This window comes from Pleurodeles waltl, chromosome 1_1 (genome assembly GCF_031143425.1).
Source record: "Pleurodeles waltl isolate 20211129_DDA chromosome 1_1, aPleWal1.hap1.20221129, whole genome shotgun sequence".
NCBI classification, from domain to species: domain Eukaryota; kingdom Metazoa; phylum Chordata; class Amphibia; order Caudata; family Salamandridae; genus Pleurodeles; species Pleurodeles waltl.
The window spans coordinates 532,248,282-532,261,306 of NC_090436.1; the positions used below are offsets into that span (position 1 = coordinate 532,248,282).

Below are 13,025 nucleotides of genomic sequence, written 5' to 3' on the forward strand. Positions count from 1 at the left end.
ACATCGGGAGCAAACCTGTTCTTCTGGATTCAGCATGTGCAGAGCAAAACGTGAAGCATTTCATGATAAACTTTTCAGAAATTAGAAATCATAAGCCATATGAATTACACGTGAAGGACTGGGGTGGGCACAGAACTAACATAAATCATGGACAAGTGAGCAATTACATAGGTTACTTTTGAATTATAATGCAGAGCGTCCGGGGTGAATCCGCTAGATTAACCTATCTAATAAACCATTTAAGGTTTCAACTTTTTGAAATATGATACACATGGTAATTTCCAAAAATCATACGTTGGCAAAAACTGCGCCAGCAGAACCAAAGGCAACCACTGTAAAAATATGGCTTAATAAAAACTAGGAATCAACATGGGTGGCTGATATCAAGTTCCTGGATTAAAAAACTTTTGCTAAACACTTCTTTTACAGCACGTTTAACTAAACTTACTTTGTTTTGCTGTACAACAACGCAAACACACAAATCATTGCTGCGACATATGGTAGTTCAGCTAAGGGAACGAACATAATGCAATGAATGGCTTGATAGTGCCTAAAGCACAGTTTAAATGCACACTGTTCTGCCGCATTTACGAGCCCACACATGGCAAGATTGTGCAAGTATTTGTATTCCGCAGTGCGCTTACAACTTTTCTGCAGCAATGCTCACTTAAATGTTGTTCCAAAGCAATGCTTCTTCGTTAACGAGCACTAGACTACTTCTTTCCACTAACATGAACCAATGTTTGCTAGGCCGAGTAAAGCCCGAGAACAACTATCAATGGTGCTTCATGAAAAACTGGCCTTGTGGTGTGAGGGGTCCACTGCGGCTTTACCATGGTTGTTTAATCCTACCAAACCAAGAGTTAGAGGCCTATGTGTGCCCCATGCCGACGCTAGTGCGAGGCCACTGCTCTCTGTAGGCATCATTTCTTAAGTCGAGCTGATACAAGAGAAAACTGCCTGCGGCTCAAAGTTCAGCTTCTGATGCTGAGTGGAGTTTGACCTGCTAACTACTCCAGTCCACTGCACCCCACACCAAGGGAATAAGTAGCGCAGGAGAATTAAAATAGGTAAACAAGGAGGAGGGTGGAACCAGCCTCCCCGGGCTACCAGCCCTGCCAATCCACTTGGTCTGGGGTTTGCAGCCACTTTTTTAGGGTCGCGCATGCGTATCGCAGCAAGACGCTTCAGTTATTAGAAAAGGGCTCGGAGCCCTGTCGACGTCACGTCAGTGTGTTTGATTGGTTTGTGGGCTTGCCTAGTAAAATCTGCTTGCTTTCATTAGTGGAAGGCATGCACAAGTAATGCCTTTTCTGGTGGTTAGCCCTCCTCGAGCACAGCGACCAAGTACAGAAAACATGCAAGGCTTGCTGTTTTCTGTCGGATCGTGGACTACTTTTTCTCTATTTTCCTAGCGCGATTTCGCTTGTCAGAAGTCGAGCGCTTACAGTTAATGTCACTTTTTTTTACGTACATAAAAGCACTTTTGCAGATAGATGAAAAGTCGGGTTAGGAGTTTACAACGCGATCAGCTCTAACATGAGCAAATGCGAGACCTGTTGCATTGCAAATACTTGTTTTTTTTGCTTCATCCATGCTCGCTTTGTCTCTGCGGACAACGCTGAGGGGCAGAGCAACATAACCATATCTCACTCAGTGATACAAATTATCAAGATCTGAAAGTTACATGGATGGGTTAGTTCTCTTGAGGTTCGAACCTGTGACCAGAGCCACCTCAAACATGTGAAAATACGTTTCAATTTTGGCAGGCGTGAAAAAAGAGCAACATCTTTTGGGGGGGGGGGGGGGGGTCGGGGGATGTCAGTGAATGTTTAGTAAAATTTCTTAGGTTAAGGCTGAACTAATGAGGAATATACACCAACCTACACAGTCCCTCGCATCCGCCGCTCCACGGCGGGTGGGAGATCTTTCTCCTTCCTGGCGGCCAAGACCTGGAACTCCCTCCCCACCAGCCTCAGGACCACCCAGGACCACTCCGCTTTCCGGAGACTCCTAAAGACCTGGATGTTCGAGCAGCGATAAAACCCCCCCCCCCCCCCCCCCCTTTTTCCCCTAGCGCCTTGAGACCCGCACGGGTGAGTAGCGCGCTTTATAAATGTTAATGATTTGATTAGTGTATTTTCAGCACTCTTTAATGTTTAGAAAACAAGCACTGTGAAATAAGACAAATCTGTTACCCTGGTGAACATACCCTTTCAGCTATAATGACACTCTGGATGTGAACGTCTCAATCTCCCACACAAATATTCACCTGTTGATTGATTGTTGATAAATTTGACTAATTATACGTATACTTGAGAATCTGTAATATGAGGGAACAGGTTCTCTTTGGTTTGCAGTGGTCCTCTTGTCACTACAAGCAAGAGTTGACTGGAAAAAGTTGAGTTAATATGATTTTTACAACCTGTGTCCTGTTTGGGGGGGGGGGGGGGTGTGAAGGGGTTCAGGACTATGCTCATTTCAGTTGCCCAACCAAAGGCTAGCAAGTGTTGAGCTGAATTTGCGTTGAGGGCTTTTCCTGTCCAGGCAATACATTTGTGGGCTAGCGTTTTAATCGGGGGTGGGGGGGGGGGGGGTAGCATGTTAAGACATTTGCTGTTATCTATTATTGAACACATTGTTAACCACAGCTCAATTGGTCGTTCTTAGTATCACAGGCTTATGAATAAACCACAAATACAAGGCATGAATGCTACAGAAATAATCCGTCAGACTTAATGGTGTATTATTTGAGGATCTGTCTTTTGTGCAAAAATAAACATTTGAACAATCATTAGCCCTGAGCTCCATCCGATTTGCTCGTGATGGACTAGGGGAAGGGCAAGGTGACCAAAACTCTTGGAGCACCACCTGATTTTGCTACCAGGGGTACCAAAACGGCAAGCCTAGGACAGCAGCTGCAACCTCTTGCAACTTCATATTGATGTCCATGTGACCAGATAACAATGGCAAACAGTAAAATATTTTCTTAATTTCATATGATCTTACATAGTCACTGTAGAAGGGAATTAGAGTCTAAGTAAGTGGACCTCAAGCTTGTACATCTTGGAGCACAATTACATTGTACTGAGTACCACATTCGATAAGTGAAAGTATACATAGTAATTATTCTATAAAATTCGAAATTGGGGGTTACAAAATAGGTTAGTATCTTCAGATTGATTCATGGGATGAGTCCTAACCATTCTATTAAAATTATGATTGTTTTTAACATTTTTTGCAAATAAAATATTTAATCATATTTATTTTTGTATTTTTTTGTATTTATTTTTTTAGTTCTGTTGTGCGTTTCAAAATGCCGAGGCACCAGGCTTCCAAAAACGATTGAGAGGAGGTCCTCGGGTTCCATTAGTGATTAAGTGGGGGGTGGGGGGGAGGAGTAGGGTCCACCCAAGTCAAAAGGTTAAGAACTACTACTCTACACCATTCCATCGGCTCATTTATGTTTTATGTTTCACTGACAGTATTACACTTAAGTAAAACAGCAGAGCAAAATGTTTTAGGACCAATGATTCTGTAAAATGTAGGCCTTTGCATAATTTATACTTTTAGAACAGTCACTAAATGGCTTAAAAACTGTTTTGAGAACCATATTTAGCATTTGCCACCAGCCTTTTGCTTTTGTCAAGGCTTGTTTTGTTATGGTTTTTGCTAAACTTTATTTGAAAAGCTGCCTGGCCAGCAGACAGAAACACGGGCTAAAAGCAAACACTTTGCTTGGTCTCAAAAAGGATATCTTGCCATAGTAACGCCTGGTACTTAAAGGAACTACTTAAAGTGTGGATGAGAACCTGGTGAAAGAGAAGAATGCCCCCACCCATACTGAAGTTAGGTAATGGCTGACATTGGTAAAACCACTACCCCGTGCAGTATGCTGCAGTGGGCCAAGTAAAATGTGAATGACAATAACAGACCTATGGATGAAAGTCCCTAGCTGTAGGTTTATTGAACACAAAGCTTAAATAAAACCAAGTATTTTGGCTAACACCAAACCTGAAAGTATTATTGTAACTTGGTTCATACTTGCACTCTATATTCTATCGTGACGCTATAAGAAAAAAAAAAAAAGATCAAACTTGCATTAGACCATCTGATGAAAAGCAGAGATTGTTACTCTTTGTACTTCAGTGTACCCTACTGAATCACTATTGGAAACTGGGAACCCCAATCTAAGAAAAACAATACACAAGTATACAAACAAATACATGGATTATTAAGTTTTATTTATTTCACAAAAAAATATCGAAATTTGATTGGGAAGGACGAAGGACTACCGAAGTTGGTTTAATTTCTGAAACACAAAGCAATATGCTAGACTTTAGCATATCACTGGGTCGTTTTTCTTGCTTGTAACGAATGCTTTCTTATCTGCATATACCAGTGCTGCAATTGAGGCCACCATTCTCCATACTAGCATCAGTTTGCTGTACTTGCCCTGCCCCCACAAATCAAGCAAATTATGTCAGATTAATCTTTTAGCATCCATTTGCAAATGTAATCACATTTACAGGGCGTTTTTAAAGTTTTCCATTTTCTATAAAAAAAATAAAAAAAAATTATATATATATATATATATATATATATATATTTTTTTTTTTTTTTCAAAACAAATACAGAAACTGTGAGTAGGAGACATTAACCCCGGGGTTAGAACACCCGATGTGAAGGCTTGAACATAATTTGCCTTGAAACAATGTAACCCAAAGAAAAATTGTAATAATAAAAAATTAAAAAATAAAAATAGTGCCTCACACAAGCTGTTCTCTGTTGTACAAATGTACCCCAAAGAGCAGGTCATACTTAGAAAGCACCTTGGTTTCTGAAACCACATGATTAACCATGCGTATTCGGGGTTTCCTAAAATCTAAAATTAAAAAAAAAAAAAAAAAAAAAAAAAAAAAAAAAAAAAGTATATGCAGCTGCTGAACTACAAAAATGCCTGAGAAGGAAATCTGGTAAAACCCTCACAACACTGCTGATTTACCGGAGCAAAATTTATGACCAAAAAAAAAAAATACTTTGTGTGGGCAAATGTAGCTTTGGGTATAAAAATTCAGTTGTTTGTGTAGGTAATGCTGCACAATTCATAGAAAAGGTGACAGCTTAAATGTCCTTAATGAGGTTGTAAATTGCGTCCAAGAATTCCAAAATATGATTCAGAAGATGCACATCAATTACTCAGGTCGGAAGTAACAGGCCTAACTGGGATTGGCAAAGACAGTATCCTACCAGTTTTCGTAACCCCATGACCAAGATCCCATCATCCCCTATGAAAAGAAACAATTGGCACAGTTTAGCACACATATAGCTACACGTAAACTCTGGATCTTTCATTTCAAATTCTGATCTGTCCTTAAAATGAAAGAACTCATTACCTGAGTAAATAGCCACTGCATTCAGTCTGAGTGGGCGTTTACCACATTAGCATGGAGTTACCAAGTCTACTGCAGACAGACCAATCTACTCAGGTATTCATCAAATGACCATAAAACCAAAGACCTTTTAAAATACAAATTTGTCTGAAATTAGAGATTAAAAAAAAAAAAAAACCTGTACCAAAATGAGGATCTAGGATACATACTAAATGATTGCATGTGCTAACCAGTTTTTAGATACAGATATGTGCAACAGATCTCTGGCACAAACATACCAATGTATGGTTCTAAGCCATTTTAGGAATGTATTGGCAAATACCCTGTCAGTGGGAAGCCTTCGCTTGAAGTGATGTAGGTTGAGGTTACTTGACATCTGCCATTGGCTCATTGATGGTTGTAACACTTAAGTTTAGTTCATACATGTTCTCCCATAGCTCAGAAAAGCTTAATGTTCTTTCCACATATTTCACCCTGCCATGCCCATAGAGTCATACAATGGCTTTAAATAAATCTTTATCTGAGGCCTTTTCTGGTAATACCAGAATTATTCTTCATAGGTTGCTGCTGCAACTGCCTTCGTTCTACAGACATCTAGGACGGACTTTAACAAGTCTACCCGAATGCTTGCCTTGCAATGAAGTACTGTCATAAAGTGACCCCCCCATCCCCCATTATGATAACGAGACTGCTGGATTTGGAAAGCAGCACAACTGTGAGCGTCGTGACAGCGGTCAGCTTAACCCTTCCGGCCTGCTAACAACAGCACCTCACCAGTATCCAAGAGTAAAAGATTTGTGATAGCCCTTCGCATGACTTTTTGGATTTCTCAAGGAAACCATGGTGAAACAGATCATGCCCCTTTCAGTCACGTCTCATACAGGCAAAGGACAGACAGAAGCAGGACTAGGTTCAATAAGTAACTCAATCAACTACAATCGATTTAAAAAGGCATGCATTGTGATTACGAGGATGATAAAACATAATAGAAGCAAAGCAGTGACAAGGAAAGAGAAATATAGGAAACGCTTATATACGAATTAAATAGGTGTGGGACCAAGCCACCTTCCTGTGAGACTGACATTGATTGTAAAGTCACCATTGCATTCCCATATCTGGCCCTTGCTGTAAGCTGACGAAGTTGATTAAGGCTTTAAGTCACTCCAGGACAGTCTTAAAAATGTTTGTACAAACTTTTCACTTTAAAAAATGCTTTATTTAATTGCAATTACAGACATGGCAGTCTGCCGACTAACAGTCCACCACCCTTGTGATGGCAGTTAATTGTAGTGGGTCGCAATTTGTGCCCTACCTCATTAATATTCATTAAGTAGGTTGAAGATTTGGTATTTTGAAAACTCACCCACTACTGATTAGTACATAGGCATGGTCATAAAAATACTGGGTGCAAATGGCAACCACCGTTTAGTAAATCTGGCCCTATTTTCCCCCAAAATCCCTGCTCCACCTTGGTATAAATATGGAATAGTGTGACTGCTTTGCTCAAGAACCTATAATATGCCTATAGTGCAGTACAGTCACAAAATATAAACATACTCATTGCTTTTAGCACACAGCACAAACACAGGCATGTCACGGTCATGTCAATTCAGACGGTATGGGTTTAAGGGCAAACCGTTATTGTGTACTTGCAACCTAGGATGCGTTTTCTCGCAGCACTAATGCCTCACTGGTACAACCAACCCTTACTAAATGTAGGTAGGGCAGCAGATTTGCTTGGGGCCTTTGTGGGATAGGCCTGTTTGCACGCAGCGCTCTTCTAGTGGTCTGTTCCAAGTATCTAATATTTGGTGACAAAATCTGTCCCATGAAGAAGTTGAAGCAAGATATTTCAAGCCTATATCATGGATGGTTGCTGCTGGAAGTGATTAGCACTCACCATTTTTGACCACTGCTTATATCTCCTTTTGCACCTTCTTTGTTTAGGTCAAAGCCTACCAGACAGCACAGCTGCGTGGTTGCTGAAGACTTCTTGGGGACATCCTGAAAGTTAACTTAAGAATGGATTCCGCTCATTGCTTACTATTGGCTGTGTGGTTTGTAACTGACGTTTGGTTGCTTTCTATTTGATGGTTTTGTTTTAGGAGGTCCACCCTATCTATCTTTCTCGCTCAAGAACAGTAGCCTGCTAACTGTATTCTTCCACGAGTGCTCAATTTCTGTAACCAGGCCTTTAACATTTGTTCTCATCTTGCCACATTTCCTGTGACATAGGTCAAATGTCAGGCTGTCTTTTGAGGGGATTTACCTGGCAATCTTGGGATGTGAAAGGAAAGGCTTCTTTCTAGCACACAATTTAAAAAAAAAAAATGTCTAAATTAACTGTGCACATATTTCAGGATGCATCAGAATTAGGAAAGCACACTTTAGTTCCGAAGTATGCTGGAAAAATATATTTATGACCATCAAAACAAAATAATATATCGGGTGATGCTATTTCCACACATTATCCTTTGTGTCCTAAGTAGTTTTAGCAGTAAAACTGTTTGTACAAATGTGATGTCATTTCAAATGAAAATATGTCCACTCCACGCCTCGTTGGTGTACAACATGGCTATACACATTAGCAAAGCCAACAGCTCTTGAATAGGCAAGACCTATTGGTTTGCCAAAGATTGTTTTTCTACGGAATGCAAATCATTAACAGCTGCTATAAATGGCAGCCTATGCCGGTTCCCTCCACATCAAACTCCCCAAATTCCAGCTTCACTTCTATGTGCTGCCAGACTGGCAGCTTGAAACAGATTGGAGAACTTAAAAAGCCAAAGGTTAAAGGGACGTTATAGTTAGTCTCTCATTTCAAATGTACAAAACTATAGAAATTCAGCTGTTATAGTTTTATATTTCAAGTATCTATCACTGGTGCCCTAAGGTAACTATAGCACCCACACCATGTAGTTCTCAATGTTACTACAAATGTTAGTGATATTATCAATAATGTTTTAAAATATGTCATGAGTGTTGCAGTATCTGGGGTAAGAAGCAGTGCACAGTGAGGTTACCTTAAGGTACACGTTGTAGTTACCTGAAATACTTAAGAGGAATTTATATGGTTTTGAAAGTTTGAAATGTGAGCCTAACTATAACGTCCCCATAACCACCCCCTTTTTTTTATGTTAAGTAATTTAATTACTTTATGTTAATTCAACCACCGCTGCACAGGGCCAGAGGTTGGCCACAGAAACCAGCCTGCGGTCAGGCCCTGCAGCCAGCCCCTATAACAAGCCAACCCCAGGCCACGCAAGGCCTTTGGCCGTGTGCAGTGGGGGTTGGCCGCAGGGCCTGGGCTTCAGATAGGCCCTGCGGCCTACGCCCTACAGCCACCTAACCCCCACACCACTCATGAAGTGCTTCTTTGTTCGGTGGAGATGTGATCATGTTCCTGTGCATCAAGGAGGAGTCAGGACGACGTGCTCAGGGGGTGCTTTTAAGTAAGCTGCCATCATCCTGGGAAATGGTGGGAAGATGCTGCATACCACTAATGTATATGGGAGGGCAAAAGGGCAGGGCTTCTAGGTCATTTTACGTACTTGTAGTAGTTTTTAAAAGGGAAATGACTATCTCTGGTCTCAGCAGCACAGGACAAGAAAGAACCCCCTTCATCCCACGCATGAGATACTGCGCTTGAAAAAAGCAAGCATTCAAAACCCCTCCATTTAAGATTACAGATAACTTTTCAAGGTAGAAATACAGGTTAAACACACTTACTTTGCGCAAGAAATTAGGATTAGTACAGAAGTGGACCTTAAGCACCTGCTTTATTTATATAGGTAAGTGCTTCCTGTTGAGGTTTGATTTCTGTCAAATCAGCATCATGGAAGAATGAATCCTGCCCTGCGTATTTATCCAAGAAGAGGCCACCATTTTGTGCAGAATGTTTATCCAACTGGAGTACATTCTACTGGGTAATTAGTAAGTGCTACTTCGTATGTGTATATAATACATCTCCTACACTACAGCTGTTTAAAGGATGTTGTGGCAATGTCTCCAGTGACCTGGTGTGTCTAACTTAGCAAACGTTATTGTTCCTAGAGCATCTTCATAAGATAACTTTAAGGCGGAACTTCATACATGCAGTTCAACCTCAAAAGATTTTTTTTTTTTAATCCTCTCCAGCCGGCTCCCTGCCTCCTGCGGGAGCTGTCATTGGCCCTGCACACAAGGAGATGCTGGAACTGCAGCTCCCCGTGTGCTGGAGCAATATTTTAATCTCTTTACCTGCCTGCATGTCTGAGGGTAGGGAAAGAGATGAACTCTGCTTCCAGCAAGCAGGAGCTGTCAAAATGCTCCTACTTGCTCGAAGCAGATTTTTCATCTATTTTGCCATACAAACAGCTATCTCTCGAGGATTAGTCCACACCACTCCCATCCCCCCCACCACTCCTTTAGCACCGGCTGGCCTTTGAGACGGTGGAGGTCCCCGGGGCTGTATATGGCCCGGGAAACGGGGGTGGGGGGGGTACACATACCCCACCCACCCACCTTTTAAAAGTGGGTATTGGACCCAGGGAGGTTGTGGTCCCACCTAACAATTTTTTTAAACATACCCCCTGGGGAGGTGGTGGTCCCTGGAGCCGCGCACCCCCTTCCTTAAATTACACTAGGCATGTCCCCAGGATCTGGCCCACCTGGGGCAAAGTGAATAAGAAGCAAAGAAGAGCAGACTAAAAAAAAAAAAAAAAATATTATATATATATATATATATTTTTTTTTTCGTGGCATGTTGCGCTGCAGATTCACATGCTGTACACTGTTCCTGCCATCTAGTGTTGGGCTCGGAGTGTTAAAAGTTGTTTTTCTTCGAAGAGGTCTTTGAGTCACGGGACCGAGTGACTCCTCCCTTTGAGCTCCATTGCGCATGGGCGTCGACTCCATCTTAGATTGTTTTCCCCGCAAAGAGTGAGGTAGGAGTTGGTAAAGTAAGGATACTAGAAGTGCCCATGCAATGGAGTAGAAACGTATGTACATGGTGTGTAGTAAAGAAATATTTATTTACATATTTACAATTTACATTCAACTAAAAAACGGCTACAGGCTCCCAGGTAGGCGGGATGGCGCATGTGAAGCTGCAGCGCAACATGCCACGAACAGATGTACACTGGGTAAGTGACATTTTCCGTTCAATGGCATGTGTAGCTGCAGATACACATGCTGTGCATAGACTACAAAGCAGTAATCTCCCCAAAAGCGGTGGTCAGCCTGAAGGAGTTGAAGTTGTCTGAAATAATGTTCTTAGTACAGCCTGTCCTACTGTGGCTTGTTGTGTTGCTAACACATCTACACAGTAATGCTTAGTAAATGTATGGGGCGTAGACCAGGTGGCTGCCTTACAAATCTTGGTCATTGGTATATTACCAAGAAAAGCCATTGTGGCGCCTTTCTTTCTAGTGGAGTGTGCCCTTAGTGTGATGGGTAAATCTCTTTCAGCTTTAAGGTAACAGGTCTGAATGCATTTGACTATCGATCTGGCAATACCCTGTTTGGATATAGGGTTACCTGCTTGAGGTTTTTGGAAAGCTACAAACAATTGTTTTGTTTTACGAAATTGTTTTGTTCTGTCAATGTAATACATTAGCGCTCTCTTTATGTCTAACGTATGCAATGCCCTTTCTGCTACTGAGTCTGGTTGTGGAAAGAAGACTGGGAGTTCTACAGTTTGGTTTAGATGGAACGGTGATATGACTTTTGGTAAAAATTGAGGATTTGTACGGAGAACCACTTTATGTTTATGTATTTGTATAAAAGGTTCTTGAATAGTAAACACCTGTATTTCACTAACTCTTCGAAGTGAAGTGATGGCTATTAGAAAAGCTACCTTCTAAGTCAAAAATTGGATTTGACAAGAATGCATGGGTTCAAATGGTGGGCCCATGAGTCGTGTTAATACAATATTAAGATTCCACGAAGGTACTGGCGGTGTCCTTGGCGTTATGATTCTTTTTAGTTCCTCCATAAAGGATTTAATAACTGGGATTCTAAAAAGCGATTTTGTATGTTTAATCTGCAGATAAGCAGATATTGCAGTTAGATGAATTTTAATGGAAGAGAATGCTAGATTTTACTTTTGTAAGTGTAGTAAATATCTTACAATGTTTTGGGTGGAGGCGTCTAACGGCATAATTTGATTAGCCTGGCAATAGCAAACAAACGTTTTCCATTTATTAGCGTAACAATGTCTTGTTGTGGGTTTTCTTGCTTGTTTAATGACCTCCATACACTCTTTAGAAAGGTTTAGCTGTCCGAATTCTAAGACTTCAGGAGCTAGATTGCTAGGTTGAGCGATGCTGGATTCTGGTGTCTGACGTGTTGTGTTAACAGATCTGGTCTGTTTGTTAGTTTGATGTGGGGTACTACTGATAAGTCCGACAGTGAGGTGTACCACGCTTGGCGAGCCCACGTTGGTGCTATAAGTATTAGTTTGAGTTTGTTTGGTTTCATTTTGTTGACCAGATAAGTAATGAGAGAGGGGGGAAAAGCGTAAGCAAATATCCCTGACCAGCTGATCCATAGAGCATTGCCCTTGGACTGAGGGTGTGGGTACCTGGACGCAAAGTTTTGGCTTTTTTCGTTTTTTGTTGCAAACAGATCTATGCTTGGTGTCCCCCAGCGGTGGAAGTGATGTTGTAGGATCTGGGGATGTATTTCCAACTCTTGAGTTTGTTGGTGATCTCGGCTGAGATTGTCGGCTGATTGTGAATGCCTGGTATATATTGTGCTATTAAGCAAATGTTGTGAATTGCCCAATGCTAAATTTATTTTTTGCCAAGAGACACAGCTGTGACGAGTGTGTCCCCCCCCCTGTTTGTTTAGATAATACATTGTTTTCATATTGTCTGTTTTGACAAGAATGTGTTTGTGGGCTAGAAGGGGTTAAAAGGCTTTTATTGCTAAAAAGACTGCTAACAGTTTTAAGTGATTTATGTGGAGTTGTTTTTGCTGGTTGTCCCACTGACCTTGTATGCTGTGATTGTTGAGGTGTGCTCCCCACCCAATCATGGATGCGTCTGTTGTGATAATGGCGTGAGGCACTGGGTCTTGAAAAGGCCACCCTTTGTTTAAATTTATAGGGTTCCACCATTGAAGCGGAGTGTGTTTGGCGGTCTATCAACACTATATCTTGGAGTTGACCCTGTGTTTGCGTCCATTGTTTTGCTAGGCACGGTTGTAAGGGCCGCATGTGTAGCCTTGCATTTGGGACAATAGCTATGCATGAGGACATCATGCCTAATAGTTTCATCACAAATCTGACTGTGTATTGTTGGTTTGGTTGCATGCTTGATCTTCTATTTTGAAACAACTGCACCCTTTGTGGACTTGGAGTGGCAGTAGCTTTTTGTGTGTTGTGTTGCTCCCAAATATTGTTGTATTAGGGATGGTTGTAAATGAGATTTATGGTAACTGATAGATACTCTACACAAACTAGGGTTTTCTATTACGTATTGCGTGTGGACGTGACATTGTTGCTGAGTGCTGGCTTTTATTAGCCAATCGTCCAGATATGGGAAGACGTGCATGTGATGTCTTCTTATATGTGCTGCTACTACAGCTAGGCATTTTGTAAATACCCTGGGGGCTGTTATTCCGAACGGCAACACTTTGAATTGGTAGTGT

At 41.4% G+C, this 13,025-nt stretch overlaps 1 protein-coding gene across 1 annotated transcript in view; it reads right to left on the reverse strand.

Moving 5' to 3' along the window:
- ELL2 (elongation factor for RNA polymerase II 2) overlaps window positions 1-13,025 on the reverse strand; it is a 238,435-nt gene that overhangs the window by 119,765 nt on the left and 105,645 nt on the right. The gene's annotated exons all lie outside the window — the stretch shown is intronic.